Genomic DNA, 16,243 nt, shown 5'->3' with positions numbered 1-16,243 from the left:
GCAAGCGGTTCTTCTTTTCATTAGATGAATGTAAGTAAATGAAATTTCCCATGAAAAGACTTTTAGCAAGGTTGCATCAGACCAGCCTATTCATGAAACTGCAAGATGATTTGTCACAGTTTTAAGCTCTGTAATGCCATGCATGTCAAATCCTCTGCCTTGGCAATTCTAGCTGTTAATGGAAGACATTGTGCTAAGTTGAAAATCCTAGCTTTCAAATTATGAAAAAAAAAAAAAAAAACACCCTACTGGTTTATATGGCAACGGTGCTGAGAGATAACATATAAGCTCCTTTTTGGCTGATGATAAAAAAAAAAAAAAAACTGCACTCAAAATTGCCTTCAACCGACATTGGAAGGCATAATTTGAGAGAGGCATTTTCGTACATGAATTATAACAGTGACTGCAAAATTCCTGGCTAACATACTTCTAATAATATTGTGTTGTATTTAATTCTCTTATTTAACATCATGTGACTGATGATTTGTTTCATTTCAACCTGTTTTATGCATATTGCGTTTCGGTGTTGCAGATTATACATTTTTAATATGTTCCATTTCTCACCTTTTCTGGTGAACAATTTCTACATAGCCCTATGGTATGTCATGTTGAGAGGAAAAGCTAGTCTCCTCCACTACTACTTTGGATATTGTGATATTGTCTACTAAAAACCCCGTAGGAGAAGAAAAGAAAAACTTGATTTGTCCCAGTAGTTTAAGAATATGATGATATACACAGAATTTTTGCTTTCCGAAACTGATCTTTCCTTTTTATACATTTATGGAGGCTGCACCTTTAAAAAAGATATAAAAAGGATGAAGTTGGTCCAGAGGAAAGCTACTAAAATGGTATGTGGTCTTCATCATAAGGCATATGGGGACAAACTTAAACATCTCAATCTGTATACTTTAGAGGAAAGGTGGGAGAGGGGAGATATGATAGAGAGGTTTAAATACCTACGCATTGTAAATGCGCATGAGTCATGTTCTTCCATTTGAAAAGAAACTCTGAAATGAGAGGGCATAGGATGAAGTTAAGAGGTGATAGTATTTTACAGAAAGGATGGTAGGAGCCTATTTTACAGAAAGGATGGTAGATGTATAGAACAGTCTCCTGGAAGAGGTGGTGGAGACAGAGACTGTGTCTGGGCTAGGCAAGTGGGATCTTTCAGAGAGAGAAAGAGATAATGGTTACTGCAGAAGGGCAGACTGGATGGTCCATTTGGCCTTTATCTGCCATTATGTTTCTATGTAACCAAGGTCAGTAACTTGGTCTGTTGGTGACTAGTCATCTTTGGAATCTAAGCACTAGATCTCTTTGCAATTCTGATGTCTCCTGTATTAGGTCTAGCTCAGCCTAGAGCTGCTAGGGCCCTTGGTTAGGCACCTCACAACCCAATGTTGCAGACAGCTCAGACTAAGACCAAGCTGCTCTGGGCTATATAGGAACTTTCCAACATAATTGTTTCTAATATCATATTAAGAATGCAAGACCACCCAATGTGCATCAACCACAAGCCTGCACAGTTTAGTGGGTAACAAGAGAAGAACTAGAGCAGGGATCTCAAAGTCCCTCCTTGAGGGCCGCAATCCAGTCAGGTTTTCAGGATTTCCCTAATGAATATGCATTGAAAGCAGTGCATGCACATAGATCTCATGCATATTCATTGGGGAAATCCTGCAAACCCGACTGGATTGCGATCCTCAAGGAGGGACTGTGAGACCCCTAAACTAGAACATCCTCCAGGACAGTGGTTCCCAACCCTGTCCTGGAGGACCACCAGGCCAATCAGGTTTTCAGGCTAGCCCTAATGAATATGCATGAGAGAGATTTGCATATAATGGAAGTGATAGGCATGCAAATCTGCTCCATGCATATTCATTAGGGCTAGCCTGAAATCCCGATTGGCTTGGTGGTCCTCCAGGACAGGGTTGGGAACCACTGCTCCAGGACATTGCAGGATAACAGCAAAATCTATAATACACAGTTCATTAGTGTTGAACTACAAATTTAACAAGCAAAAATGTCTTCTGTTCTTTTCTGACAAGAGTTTGCGCTTGTATAACACTGAATATCTTGTAAAGGTATAAATGCAGATGGTGAAGGGCATGGTAACGAGATTTGATGTAATACCTTTCCATGCTACAGTCAAAGCGGTTTATATTTATGCAGGTAATTTCTCTGTCCCTAGTGGGCTTACAAGATATAGCTGAATTAGAGAAGGTACAGAGCAGGGTGATGAAAACGATCAAAGGGATGATGACTTCACTATGAGGAAAGGCTAAAGCAGCTAGGGCTCTTCAGCTTGGAGAAGAGACAACTCAGGGATGATATGATAAGAGGTCTATAAAATAATGAGTGGAGTGAAAAGAGTAGATGTTAATCGCTTGTTCACTCTTTCCAAAACTACTAGGACTAGAGGAAATGCGATGAAGCTACTCATTTAAACCAGTGAAAATATTTCTTCATACGTATAACTAAACTTTTGAATTCGTTGCAGGAGAATGTGGTGAAATCAGTTAGCTTAGCAAGTTTTAAAAATGGCTTGGATAGTTTCCTACAACAGAAGTCCACAGGCCTTGGGAAAATCTAGGATAAGCAGCATAAAATCTGTTTTACTACTTGGGACCTGGGTTGGCCGCTGTTGGAAGCAGGATACTTGACATGAAGGACCTTTGCTCTGGTCCAGTAAGGCAGTTCTTATGTTTTTGTAATGGAGGGTTAAGGAGCTGCATTGGGAATCGAGACCAGTCCCCTGGTTCTCACATGTGGAACTTGCATTTATCACACAGGAGCATGGATGTTTTGAGGAAGAGCCACATTAACCTTTGATGCAGCTACTAGCAAAAGAGGGAATCCTGGTCCTTCATAGATAGGACATTAGCCACATTGAGACTTTGGAAATGAGAGCATGAGATGCAATGGCCCTGTGATCAACAGCACAGGAAAAAGGAAAGAAGATTCTTGCCTTAGGCTGTGTGAAAAATAAAGTAAAGGCAAGAAAGATGATAATTTATTTCAATTAATAGAAACGGTCTCTAAACAAGTCTATGCATGTGATCGAGATCAGGGTAGGCAATTCCGGTCCATGAGAGCTACAGGCAGGTCAGGTTTTCAGGATAGCCACAATAAATATGCATGAGATAGATTTGCATTTCAAGAAAGCAGAGCATGCAAATCCATCTCATACATATTCATTGTGGATATCCTGAAAACCTGATCTGTCTGTGGCTCTCAAAGACCGGAATTGCCTACCCCAGGCAAAACAGGTTTTCAGGATAGCCCTAATGAATATGCGTGGAGCAGATTTGCATGCCTCTCACTTCCATTATATGCAAATCTCTCTCATGCATATTCATTAGGGCTAGCCTGAAAACCCGATTGGTCTGGTGGTCCTCCAGTACAAGGTTGGGAACCAGTGATCTAGATCAACAGTAGTCCATTGAAGCAAAGTCCTGTTGAAATGAAGTTCTGACTTGGACCCCAGTTTCGGCAGGTAGAAAATGCCTTCTTCAGGGGATACTCAGACAAATAAACATACATTAAAAGAAATATATAATCTTTTCTTGCTTATGGATGAGACCTTGGATTTAGGGGCCACATTTACCTCCTCTTCTACAAAGCTGTGTTAGTGGCTGGTCCCGCAGCCCATAAAGGGCTTTGTACAAGAGGGGTTTAGGGTTTAAAATATATATATTTTTTGTTCCTGCACAATTGAAAGCCTTTCTAGCTTAAGGTTGAAGGGTATTCCAGGGTACTGGTATATAAAAATTAGCGCTGATGATTGTTATTGCCTTGCTTTAATGATATTACTAGGGTACTTTTGGATTCCTTTCCTTGTGGCCTAATCTAGGAGAAGTATATTATTTCTAATAGAAATATGCTACATTTAAAAGGGTTTTTTTTATTTCCATGTTTCTTTAGTAAGTGGATATATGTGAATTGTAATTAAAAAAAGAAATATAAACTCCTATACCAACATGAATCATACATTAACGCCTCTTTTACAGAGGCGCATAGCCGCCCCCCAACTTGGCACTGCCCCGGCCCACTTCCCTCCGAATTCTCGCGAGACAGTCAAGAAGCCGCTCAGCGCCGCGCGCTCCTGCTCTTTGCTGCTCAGCTGTTGAAGAAACGCGATCTCGCGCAGCCGCCCCCGAGCGGATCGAACTTACTCTGAGCCGTCCGAAAAGCATCCCGAGCACGTGCCCAGCTGAACTTGCTGGGGCCCGGCTTCAGCGTCCGCGAGCTCACCTCAGCGGGATGGTCTCGTGCTCTTAGGAGCGCGTGCAGCCATCCTGGGCGGGAAGGAGCGCGTGCAGCCACCTGTGGAGGACAGACTCTTGTGTCCCATTGGAGATTTCTCCAGTGACCCTGGCCAGAGCCCCACAGAAGCTGCTGTCGTTTCTCTCCTCTCGAGCAAGGCCACTGCCTAGCTCTGCGCCCCTGGCCAGACCCAAGAAATAACTCCAGATGCAGAAAACGAGCAAATGGCTAAGACTTGGCTTGAAAGCAGCAGACGAGCAAAGGTAGGGCAAATGCACTTCTGAGAAAGTCCAGGGAGGGGTCTAGAAACGTTTCTTTTGAAATTGGGATTCATATCCCAATTTTCACATCTTATTCAGCCTTTTGGGGAAATATCATGACTAATTTTGGCTCTTAAAATGTATTTTCTCTTCAATGTGATGATTGATTGTCATCTACTACATTGTGAGTAACTTGACCTGTAAACTGCACAGAACCAATGTAATGTAATATATTTTCCAGAAATGCACTTGTTTCTATTTCTTGGGGGTTGTATAGCATGCAGTTTTGAATCATCCTAGGGCTTCATTTGTATTTATTAGTATTTTTAGTTTTTTGTGTCATATTTGCATAGGGGTTATCTTTGTTCTGCTAGGAATGAATCTTGAGAAGCATACGTACAGTGTGCTTTGTGGAGTTTAATTTTGTGGTTAATCATTATGTATTGTTAATAAGATTATATTGTGTCTGTGTATATATGAAAAATGAATGGAAAAAATTTTGTGTTACAATTATTACTATTATGGGGATGGGGTCTGGGGTGGAGCTTGCCCCCCCCCAACAAAAAAAGCATTGGGCTGCCTATGGACCTGATACATATTGATGGACACAAGAGAGCCAGAGGTATGAAATTAAGAAAGATAGCTGTGAAAGAACCAATATGGAACTTGGGGCTAGTGACAGGGGCCCACTCGGAGAAATGAAATATTTTCTTCTGCAAGATGCTCAGTATTATTTGAGTGGAATTTGTTTGGTTGTTTGTTTTTTTAAACCTGATGGTCTGTGCTTATCCTTCCTGATTGAGAGAGACTTGGATTTTTTTCCCTCTCAACTATATAGATGTGCTGAGTATGAGTGAATGGTGCACACTGGGTGGTCTTCCATACCTGGTGTGAGATTAGAAGCATTTGTGTGCTGGGATATTCAATATTAGTTGTTTCGATATATAGGAACTTCTCAATTTAGATGGCTTGCACAAATTGGCCAAGTTAAAATGCTCCCTGTGGATAAACAGCACTAAAATTACATTTTAATATAAAAAAAAACAACAGACTTCTATAATTTGACTTCATGTGCATCAGAAAGCTCTTTTGTTTCTTGCCTTGCAGTGTTCCAGGTCCCCTCCTGAGAGGCTCAGTAAATGTTCTAAAATTACCAAGAAAATAACTTTGTGCAAGGATACAATACATTATCTCATACCTCTCTGTAAGAGGCATTCAACTTAAACAATATAAAGCAAATTTCAAAGTCAGCCATTTCACACAGCTTTTACCCTGTGATAAGTGGAAGCATTTCTAGGGGTACAGCTGGGGATGGGACTTTTACCCTGATGAGCAGAGGCACTTCTGGGTTTGTAGGATAAATTTAAAGACGATTTTGATAATGATACTGTTAACGCCCTGTGTTTTTTTTGTTGAAACCTGTTTAGCATTTGTTAAATATGCATGCATGTAATTTTGTAAACCACATAGTTATTATGCGGTATATAAATTTTTAAATAAATAAGTTAGGAAGCCCTGTTACAAAATGACCTTCCTTATGGTCTAAGAAATTGGTCTTGTTGGACTGCAGGAAATGTAGCTGCAAGAGAAATGCAACAAACTTATTGAGAATTTCTCCATAGACTAAAGTACTTTTCTCAACTAACTACGTGCTATAGTCAAACCTTTTTCATTTCCCCAGTTTAGTGTAAACCAGCGGTCTCAAACTCATGGCCCATGGGCCGCATGGGGCCCACCAGGTACTATTTTGAAGCCCTCAGTCCACACTTGTCCACACCACAAGTCCTTTCCTGTCCCCCCCCCTAAAAAGCAGCAATTACTTCTGACAGTTTTGATTTTTTTTTTTTTAAGTCTTATGGTTTATTTAAATCAACAATAAAGTACAATATAAACTAATAACAGTGAACAGAAATAAGAGATGCATACATCACTGGAAATAATTAGAATAGACATTAGGTCATGTGATTGTAGAGTCCATCATTTCTTGTTAAAAGAAATAGAGTTGGATTTTTTTGGCCAATATAAAGCTCATATCTGTAGAGCAAACAAATCTGGTTCCACCATCTGGCATAGGTAACTTGTGAGAGGTCCTTCCAACATACACACATGATTTTTAATGCAGCAATGAGTAAAAAAAATTGAACAATACATCAAAATCATTTAAAGCAGAATTGAGAGAGGCACTTTTCAGAACCATGGCTGCACAAGAAAAATGTGCCAAAACTGCACTGGAAACCTCAAAACAAACTCAGCATGTACTTCATTTTGTACTAAACACAATTGGTGGCATAACCATGAGAGGAGCTGGGCCTCCAACTTTGAGCTTAGCCCCCCTCAAAATGAACATCTCCCTTTCTGTTGCTGGTTGGACATTTTGTTTTTCCATCATTTTGTTTATCTTTAAATTCTCTTTCAAGGCCTCAGGAACCCCAGTTCCAGCCCCGTGGGAATCCTGTGAGCCTGAGGGGGTTTCCCCATGCCCTGTGAGCCTGGGGGTTTCCCCATGGGAGTTCCGTGAGCCTGGGGGAATCCCGCAATCCCGTTCCCATTAAAACCTCTAGTGTCTCTCTCAAACATGGAAAGTCTTTAATAGCCAGCATTGAAAATTAATGGCATATTTGAGGTTTCTTCCCATGCTTCCTGAACTTGGAGCTCTGCCACACCCCTGCTTAGGGCTAGAGTGGAATGAGAACCGGATCCAAGCCTCTGTTGAAACTAAAATTCTAGATATATACCATGTGAACATTTCAAAAATATGCACATTAATTCTCCCTCCCCCCCACACACTAAGGGCTCCTTTTACAAAGGTGTGCTAGTGTTTTTAGCGCACGCACAGGATTAGCGCGGGCTAGCCGAAAAACTACCGCCTGCTTAAAAGGAGGCGGTAGTGGCAAGCGCACCTTTGTAAAAAGGAGCCCTAAGTAAATATGAAACACCTCTTGCAGTTATTCATGTGTTTATACAAAACAAAATCCAAAGATCGTTGTAAATACAATTTGTCAATTACTGTACATCTCAGTTTCTACTTTTGTGGTTTTTATCATAATGTCACCCTGAACTTTTCACCAGCAATGAAACTTCTATTGTCCATTAACAGACATAATAAGATTCCAGCCCACTGATGGACATTATCATCTTTGCTCTGGAAAAACAATTTATAGAAAGGATTACGCATCAAGGTTTGAAAAACAAAGGCGTTGGAGAGACAGGACCGTGCATATGCTGGAACACACTGTATGTCAGTTACTGTACATGTGTGTTATGTATGTGCAGAAAATAAGTACATTTTGTTGATCACTGAAAGACAGCACATAAGCTCCAGGCTTCTTTTTTGCTTTCCTGTATTCCCTAAAAGAGAAGTCCATAGGCCATTATTGAGATGTCTTGGGGAAATCCATTGCTTATTCCTAGGATAAGCAGCATAAAATCTGTTTTACTACTTGGGATCTAGCTATTGGTAGGTACTTGGGACCTGGGTTGGCCACTGTTGGAAACAGCTACTGGGCTTGATGGACCTTTGGTCCGTCCCAGTATGACAATTCTTATGTGAGCCAAGTATAGAACAATCAAGCCATTGTGACATCATTGATGAGGTTGACCCTTAGGTATTGGTGGAATGAGGCTTTATGACATCACAATCTCAGCTCTGGAATGTTGCTACTCTTTAGGTTTCTGCCAGGTACTTGGGACCTGGGTTGGCCACTGTTGGAAACAGGATATTAGGCTTAATGGACCTTCAGTCTGTCCCAGTAGGGCAATTCTTATTTCTTAAATCAAAGCCTTAACTAGAATAAAATGTATTGATTGATTGATTGGGATTCTTTTGCCACCTTTTTGAAGAAAGCCACCCAAGGCCTACAGCAAGAAAATGGGGGTAACTAGTTTAGTGGCTTCCTATGTTACAGGCTCGGATGAAGAACCAAGCCTTCACCTGGGGTGTGTGGGGGCTACATAGGAGAAGACTCAATGGTGCGATGTTCTTCGGAGAGGGTGTGGTTATGGATACTTCTTGGGAGGACCTTATCTTGGGGGTGTCTAGAGGGGTATCCTGTTTGTGTACTCTGACCCGTTTCCTTTAAGGGCCTTGAATGTCAGACATTTTAAATTTAGCCTTAGATTGTACGGGTAGTCAGTGAAATTTTTGTAGAACTGATGTGACGTACTCATGTTACTTACAACCTTCTATCAACATCCTGAATCACACTGGCAAGACTTCTCAGTCTGGAAAAAGGCAGTATAGTTATCGCAAATGATAGAGGTAGCTCCTGAAAGTTGCTTAGATTTAGGGAGATCAGCATGTTGAGTGTAGCTGTACCCCAGGGTTCTTGATTTAAAGTGTTCATATCTTCCAGAAGAGATTTTGATGTCGGGTGTGTACCCATTTGTGTTCGAGTTCCTCAGAACCTCAGTTTTACTTGGGATCTGGTTACTTTTGTTGTTTTTAGCCTACTTTGAACTGCTGTTATACTGGTAGCAAGTTTATCCAGCGCTGCGGGTAAGTGTGGTTCAACTGGTGTGAGTAGATGCATGTCATCTTCATAGGTGTAGAGCAGAGTGCCTAGGAGAAGCCTTCGTTTGGGTGAAATCACTGAAATCTTTTAAAATGTTGGATGCAAAATAAAATAATCCAACTTTTAAACGGGTAACGAACTACATTCAGGTTAATCCATTCCTACAAAGCAAAATTGTAAGCCTATGACTGAGACATTGGAACATCACTGGCTGTACTTGGGTAGGGTTTAACTTGAGGCCAACTACAAGGCTCCACTCAAAGCAGCTTTTCAGATTCTGAAGACTTGTGGTTAGTCCAAGTTTAATCCTAAGGGGAATGTGTTTTCATTTGTGAAAAGCGCTGATGTATGAAGATGCCAAAAAAAAAAGTATTATTCATTCATTCCTATCTAACGAAAGATTTCCCCAAGCTTCAGTAACTTTTAATTTCCTGTTTTCTTGGGGTCTTTTAAATAGACGCAGCTAATATAACTAGACAAATTCTCCTGAAAGCTTACGGCTGCTCATAGCTGTAGTTTTGAATTGACCTGAATCATTATCACATGGGGTGAGGTAGATGTGTGAGATGTTTCCAGTGAAATTTAGGCAAGGCGAGAAGTAAAGGTTAGAAAATTTCTCACAGGAACAATAAAAAAAAAATCATATTGATACAGAAAGAGTGCTTTTCTGAATGTCAACTGTTTAGGATCTGTGGGCCAAACGTTTTCATTTTCCATGTCTTTATAGAATTGTTTATTATTCATGATTTTAAGATTCCTTTTTTCACTTTGGAGTCATGTGGTCAGTGTACTAAGACACACGCACAAAAAATGGGGATTTTCCCCTATTTTGTATTAAAACCAACATAAATTATATACGAAACATGGTCATGATTTAAGGGGACAGCCTGGAACACGGTTCCACCACTTCTTTCAGACTCCAGAGCAGCAGAGGTGCTCCAGCCCCTCACTTCCAGGCAGCCTGCAGAGAAGCGGGGTGGGGGGACTTGGAGCAGAGAAGAGTCATCCAGTCCCTTTGGTCCTGTTGCTCCTGCCCCTGGTCTACAGGCAAAAGCTGGTGAAATGGTATCAGGCGCCCTGGAACAACTTCAGCCTTACGCTTCCTTCAATTAACTTTTAGGCTCCTAGCCTGCAACTTTAAGAAAATTTTGATGATTAAAACTCAACATCCTATAATCATGCAGGTTAAGTAGCTGCTAGTGGAGGAGAGTATGGTACAGTGGTTAGAGCTATGGCTGCATTGTTCCCTGTGACCCTGGGCAAGTCACTTAATCCTCCATGGCCTCAGGGGACAGACAGAGACGATGCTTGAAGTACCTGTATGTAAACCGCTTTGAGTGTGGTTGTAAAACTACAAAAAGGCAGTATGCAAGTCCCCTATCCCTTTCCCTGATGTCATAATGTATCATTCCACCAATAAGAGCCAACCTCATCAGTGATGTCACAATGGCTTCATTGTTCTATACTTGGCTCCCTTGTATTGGAGGAGAGTGTGGCGCAGAGGTTAGAGCTACAGCCTCAGCACCCTGAGGTTATGGGTTCAATCCCTGCATTGCTCCCTATGATCTTGGGCAAGTCACCTTATCCTCCACTGCTCCAGGTACATCAGATAGATTGTGAGCCCACCAGGACAGACAGGGTAAACTGCTTTGTAAACTTGAGAGCTGGTTATAAGGGGGAGAGTGTGGCACAGTGGTTAAAGTTACAGCCTCAGCACACTGAGGTTGTGGGTTCAAACCCCACAGTGCTTCTTGTGACCCTGGGCAAGTCACTTAATCCCCCCATTGCCCCAGGTACATTAGATAGATTGTGAGCCCCAAAATGCTCAAGTACCTGAATAAATTCATGTAAACTGTTCTCCCCTGGGAGAATGGTATAGAAAATTGAATAAATAAATAGTAGCTCTTTGTGGCCAGTAAGATCAGTTGTTTTGCATTGACTGATGCTGCTTTCTGCTGTCTTAAGTGACCACCTAGTCTTGCTAATGATTGAGTCAGCCCTGTCTGCAGTTCCACTTCCTTTACGTTTACAAATCAAGCCCTGAATGTCATTGACATTTCTGGTGTCCTTTCAAAAGAATACATATCGCCACTGTTAAAGAATATTCTGGCAGTTCCCAAGTCAGCTTTTCTGATTGTGGCATCACAGTTTTATGCTTCATGAGTCAGATTAGAGCGAGGAGTGCTGGAATACATTAGCTCTTCTCTGGCACTTACGAGATTCATACATGGAGAAATAAACCCATACAGCAATCATGAGGCCTGAGTCCAAATTTCACTTTTTTAATTTTGAATTTGATCAGACCATGGCAGCCCCTTAACCTGCATCAGTCCTCCTCTCTCTGTTGATTTAGAAAACTATTGAACCCTGAACATAGGAGAGAAAGCAGATGGCTTGGGGAAATCCACAGCTTAGTCCTAGGATAAGCAGCATAGAATCTGTTTTGCTACTTAGGATCTCGCCAGGAACTTGACCTGGGTTGGCCACTGTTGGAAACAGGATACTGGTGCTAGATGGACCATTAGTCTGACCCAGTTTGGTCATTCTTATGTGAGCCAAGTACATGATAATCAAGTCATTGTGACATCACTGCTGAGGTTGAAACATAGAAACATAGAAGATGACGACAGGTTGGCTCTTAAGCATTGGTGGAATGAGGCATTATGACATCACAATCTCAGCTCTGGAATGTTGCTACTCTTTGGGTTTCTGCCTGGTACTTGGGACCTGGATTGGCCACTATTGGAAACAGGATACTGGGCTTACATAGTAACATAGTAACATAGTAGATGACGGCATATAAAGACCCGAATGGTCCATCCGGCTTGATGGAACTTCGTTCTGTCCTAGTAGGGCAATTCTTATGTTGTTAACTACAAGACTTCAAGATGACTGGATTATGGGTTTTTACTGAGCCATATAATCTTACATACTCTTACTTTCAGTTTTAGAATACCTAAGTTAAAATTTAAGGAATGAAGATTAAGTTGAAGTGTGTACACGAGGGAAGCTCAAGTAATTATTCATATTTGCTTTTCAATTTGGATGTAAAGAAAAAAAAAATGTCAGGATTGGAAGATGCATGAAAGAGTTCAAGTCAAGCGTTTCAAGTGCTAATCAGATGTGGAGGTTCAGTGGCCACGTTGTCAGTTTTGCTTCATTGCTGCTTCATGTGCATTCATTGTGCTTGCCAGCGCCAGGAAACCTTTCAGTGCCATCTGAGGCCTTAGACTGAGCTGGTGAGGACGAAGACACGGTGAGGAAAGCAGACTTCCAGTCCCAGTCATTCATTTATTTATCACAGCGGCCCGAGAGTCTGCTCCCTCACTTTTCCCAGGGCTGTGTATCTGACAGGACTTTGCTGTCACTTACTATGGCACTGACCCCTTGGGACTTGCTTTAAAGAACACTGCTCTAAAAGCCTGTTTGAACCACTGGTTTAGTAGATAGTCATGTTACCTCGCTCCTAAAGTCATGTCATTGGCTTCCCATCCATTTCTGAATACAATTCAAACTCCTCTTACGTACCTACAAATGCATTCACTCAGCTGCTCCTCACTATCTCTCTTCACTTATCTCCCCCTATGACCTCCCCCCCCCCCGAGAACTCCGCTCGGCAGGTGAATCCCTCCTATCTGTGCCCTTTTCTTCAACTGTCAACTCCAGACTCCGTCCCTTCTGCCTTGCTGTGCCCTATGCCCAAATCCTTACGGCGGGCTCCGTCTCTGGCAGTGTTCAGGGTCCAGTTAAAAGTCCACCTCTTTGAGAGTGCTTTTGACTCCTAACTCCTCTTACCTTGCTTTCTGCATCCCCAACCCAAATTCTTCCTGGCAAGCCCAAATGACAAAATCAAAGATACTACAATAACCCTGAACGGACAGAACTTCCCTATTGTCGATACCATAAAAAATCCTATCTCACTCTAGATATGCGCTCAGAGCTACTGATCAAAAAAGGCTTCTCGACACTATGGAAACTAAGAACCATCAGAAAGTACTTCGATACAACATCATTCCGCTTACTGGTGCAATCCTCCATTTTAAACCTACTCGACTATTGCAATATCATTTATCTGGGGGTCTCTCAAGAAAACCATTCAAAGACTCCGAATCATACAAAACTCAGCTGTGCGATTGATTTTCGGCATAAAGAAATGGGATCACATAACCCCCTACTATCAAAAACTCCACTGGTTGCCCCTGGAGGCAAGAGTATTGTTCAAATTCACCTGCCTCTGTTTCAAATCCATTCTCGGTTTGGCCCCTCTATACCTGGTCTCCCACTTTAAACTAGACTGCTCCACCAGGGCTACACGCAGAATACACATGTTTAGCCACCCTACAATAAAAACCTGCCGATACAAAAGATTCCTTGACGGAACGCTTGCCTTCCAAGCAACTCTACAGAATGACTGGCTAAGCAGCATCATCATGCACTCATCATCCTACCTCAACTTCAGAAATCTAGTTAAAACCAACCTGTCCAACCGAGTTGTGACCAAGAATTCCTAAAGTCTTCACTGCTTATCCCACACTGTATGACCAGCCCTTATTGTAAACCCGCCCCTACAATGTTACCTTACTCTGTACAAATATTCACGTACTCAAAGACTTCATTGGGTTTTTTTTTCGCTGTATGTCCAGCTCTTCTTTATTGTAAACCGCCTCGAACTACTTTGGCTTTGGCGGTATATAAACAGTAAATTATTATTATTATTATATGTCATCTCTGACTGTCCAAGTTAGATTGTAAGCTCTTCCGAGCAGGGACTGTCTGTAAATGTCAACATGTATAGCGCTGCATATGCCTTTCAGCTCTATATAAGTGATAAGCAGTAGTAGTAACTGGGAGGTTAATCTCATTGCTCTTTCACAGTGTTACTTGGTTAGAGAAGCAGAGTGCTTTGACTAACTTTCTCAGCCAGGCTGAGCCTTTCTGTTACAAGCATTGCATGCTGTGTCTTTGATAAACTGGCGCTATAATTTCCAGTCAAAATATTTTATAAACACCATTAGATACTGGTGAGACTGTAGGTTGTACTTTATTAGCTGTTTCTTTGTGCTTTCAGCATAATACAGTCAGGGGGATGTGTATTTATGAGCATATAACCCATACGATAATGCATTGTTATTCCTTACTTATTGTATGACATAAATAGAATACTGAAAAGGGAAATGTAGATTTGTATAGGAAATGTGGTATCGACAAGAGATGGTTTTGGAGAAAGATACTGTCGGTGTTTCTTCAAGGCCTAGAAGAGTATTGTATGGTGCAGTGGTTAAAAGCTACAGCCTCAGCACCCTGAGGCTGTGAGTTCAAATCCACGCTGCTCCTTGTGACCTTGGGCAAGTCACTTAATCCTCCCATTGCCCCAGGTACATTAGATAGACTGTGAGTCTGTCAGGATAGATGGAGAAAATGCTCAAGTACCTGAATAAATTCATGTAAACTGTTCTGAGCTTTCTGGGGAGAGTGGTATAGAAAATTGAGCCAATAAATAAGTCCTAATTCTTCAGAGGGCAAGTGTTTATATTTTAGACTAGCAATGCAGGGCGTTGTGTATCCACATTGGGGGGAGGGGAGCATTTTTCAAATGATCTCGTCTAGTTGCATGTAATTTTTTAGGCAGATAGATCCATTTGAAAATGGTTCTTAAAAGGGATAATTCTGAACAGCCCACCTAACTTGCGCAGCCAGGACATGTACAAATTTTCAAAGGGAAAGCATGTGTCTACTGTTAATTTGAAAATTATTCCACTGAAAATACCTGCACACACTTCCATCTGCTTTGCAAGATTTTCTTATCTATTTGGGCATCTTATTTGGACACCTTACCCCCCTTTGATCAAAAGTCAAGTGGTCAACAGGTTACGGAAGCCGGTGGTACCCCAGTTGTTTGAGGAAGGGTTGGGGGGAGGGGAGGGTCATCAGTCGGGGAAGAGGGTATTGGCCAAGTCTGCGTTTTAAGAACCCAAGCCTGGACTCTACTTGTCCTCACATGTTTTAGCTGTTTGTATTTGCGTATATTGGAAAATGTGGTATCTGCTGGTTTCTTTGTATTTTGTCTGCTTTAGTAAACAGTTTTGGAAAGAAAAAAGAAACCAGTTGAAAAAAACGTGTGCACATTTCTTTATTAAATCCAAAAGTATACACACAAGTCTAAAGCCCATCCAGCAACGCCTGTGCTCTCTGTGGGTAAAAATATGCATGAAAAGACATTAGGCAATCATTTTTACACACAATCCCTGCAAATTCATAATACACCCCTCTTGAGCTTCAACCAGCTGGCTTTGAAAATGCCGCTCGCTGTGATGTAGGCTGCTCTCATCTGCAGACTGGGATCGTTTAGCTTAGAGACTGAAGTCTGCACATGCGAAAATGCTCACTACCCGATCGAGAACTCAAGAGAGAGCAAGGATGGAGTCACTCCAGCAGAAGCAATTCCTCCCCCTCCCTCCTTTTATTGAGAATTGTTAAAAGCTCTGTTGAAAGTGAAAGAAATAAAGAGCCTGAATGTCAAAACACTCCCACACAACTTCTTATTGTTGTGTGTGAGCTTTCGCTGCCTGTCAGCTACACCCAGAAGCTCCTGCCGTGGAAATGGAAGAATGACAATATTTTAGAACTTTAATCCTACCAATCCTCACTTGGGCCTAGGGTCTAGATTCTTTAAAAAACAAAACCGCGGTAAAAAAATGATGGGCTGCTATCGCAGCCATTTCTGGTAACAAATTAAAAAAAGCAAGTCATTCTCCGAAAAACGCTCATGTAAATGAGGTTGGCGGAGAGTAGCAAAAATTCGCTAAATTTGTATGTGCCCATCACTGGTGATAGCGATGGACATGTGCAGAATAAACACAAAAAGAAAAAAACAAAATCCCAAAACACAACAACAGCAGGAGAGATGTTCAGTCTTTTCCGCTGCCAACCAACACACTTCCCCCCTGCAGCGGAAGAGATACCTACTCTCCTGTTGCCAAGCGAACTCGCCCCACCCCAACAGTGGGAGAGATGCCCACTCTCTCACCACAAACACTTTCCCTGTAGTGGCAACCCCCACTCCCAGCAGTAGAAGAGATGCCTATTCTCTCCTGCTGCCACACAACATCCCCCCTCCTCTGACCCCTTTCCCCTGTACATTGGATTAGTTGGCTGACTGGAAGGATGCCTACTCCCTCCGGCCAGCTGGCACGCCTCTTCCATAAT

The 16,243-nt window shown here is 41.9% G+C and overlaps 1 protein-coding gene across 1 annotated transcript in view; it reads left to right on the top strand.

Annotated features, from left to right (window-relative positions):
• Positions 1-3,837: 3,837 nt before the first annotated feature.
• Positions 3,838-16,243, top strand: part of PLXNA1 (plexin A1) — a 529,295-nt gene continuing 516,889 nt past the window's right edge. Inside the window, exon 1 of the mRNA XM_033926178.1 lies at positions 3,838-4,529. The gene's annotated coding sequence lies outside the window, so the exon portion shown is untranslated. The remainder of the gene's footprint in view (positions 4,530-16,243) is intronic.

Source organism: Geotrypetes seraphini, chromosome 17 (genome assembly GCF_902459505.1).
Source record: "Geotrypetes seraphini chromosome 17, aGeoSer1.1, whole genome shotgun sequence".
Taxonomy (NCBI): Eukaryota; Metazoa; Chordata; class Amphibia; order Gymnophiona; family Dermophiidae; genus Geotrypetes; species Geotrypetes seraphini.
The sequence above is the reverse complement of the archived record's forward strand: the minus strand, read 5'-3'. Positions and strand labels throughout refer to the sequence as shown.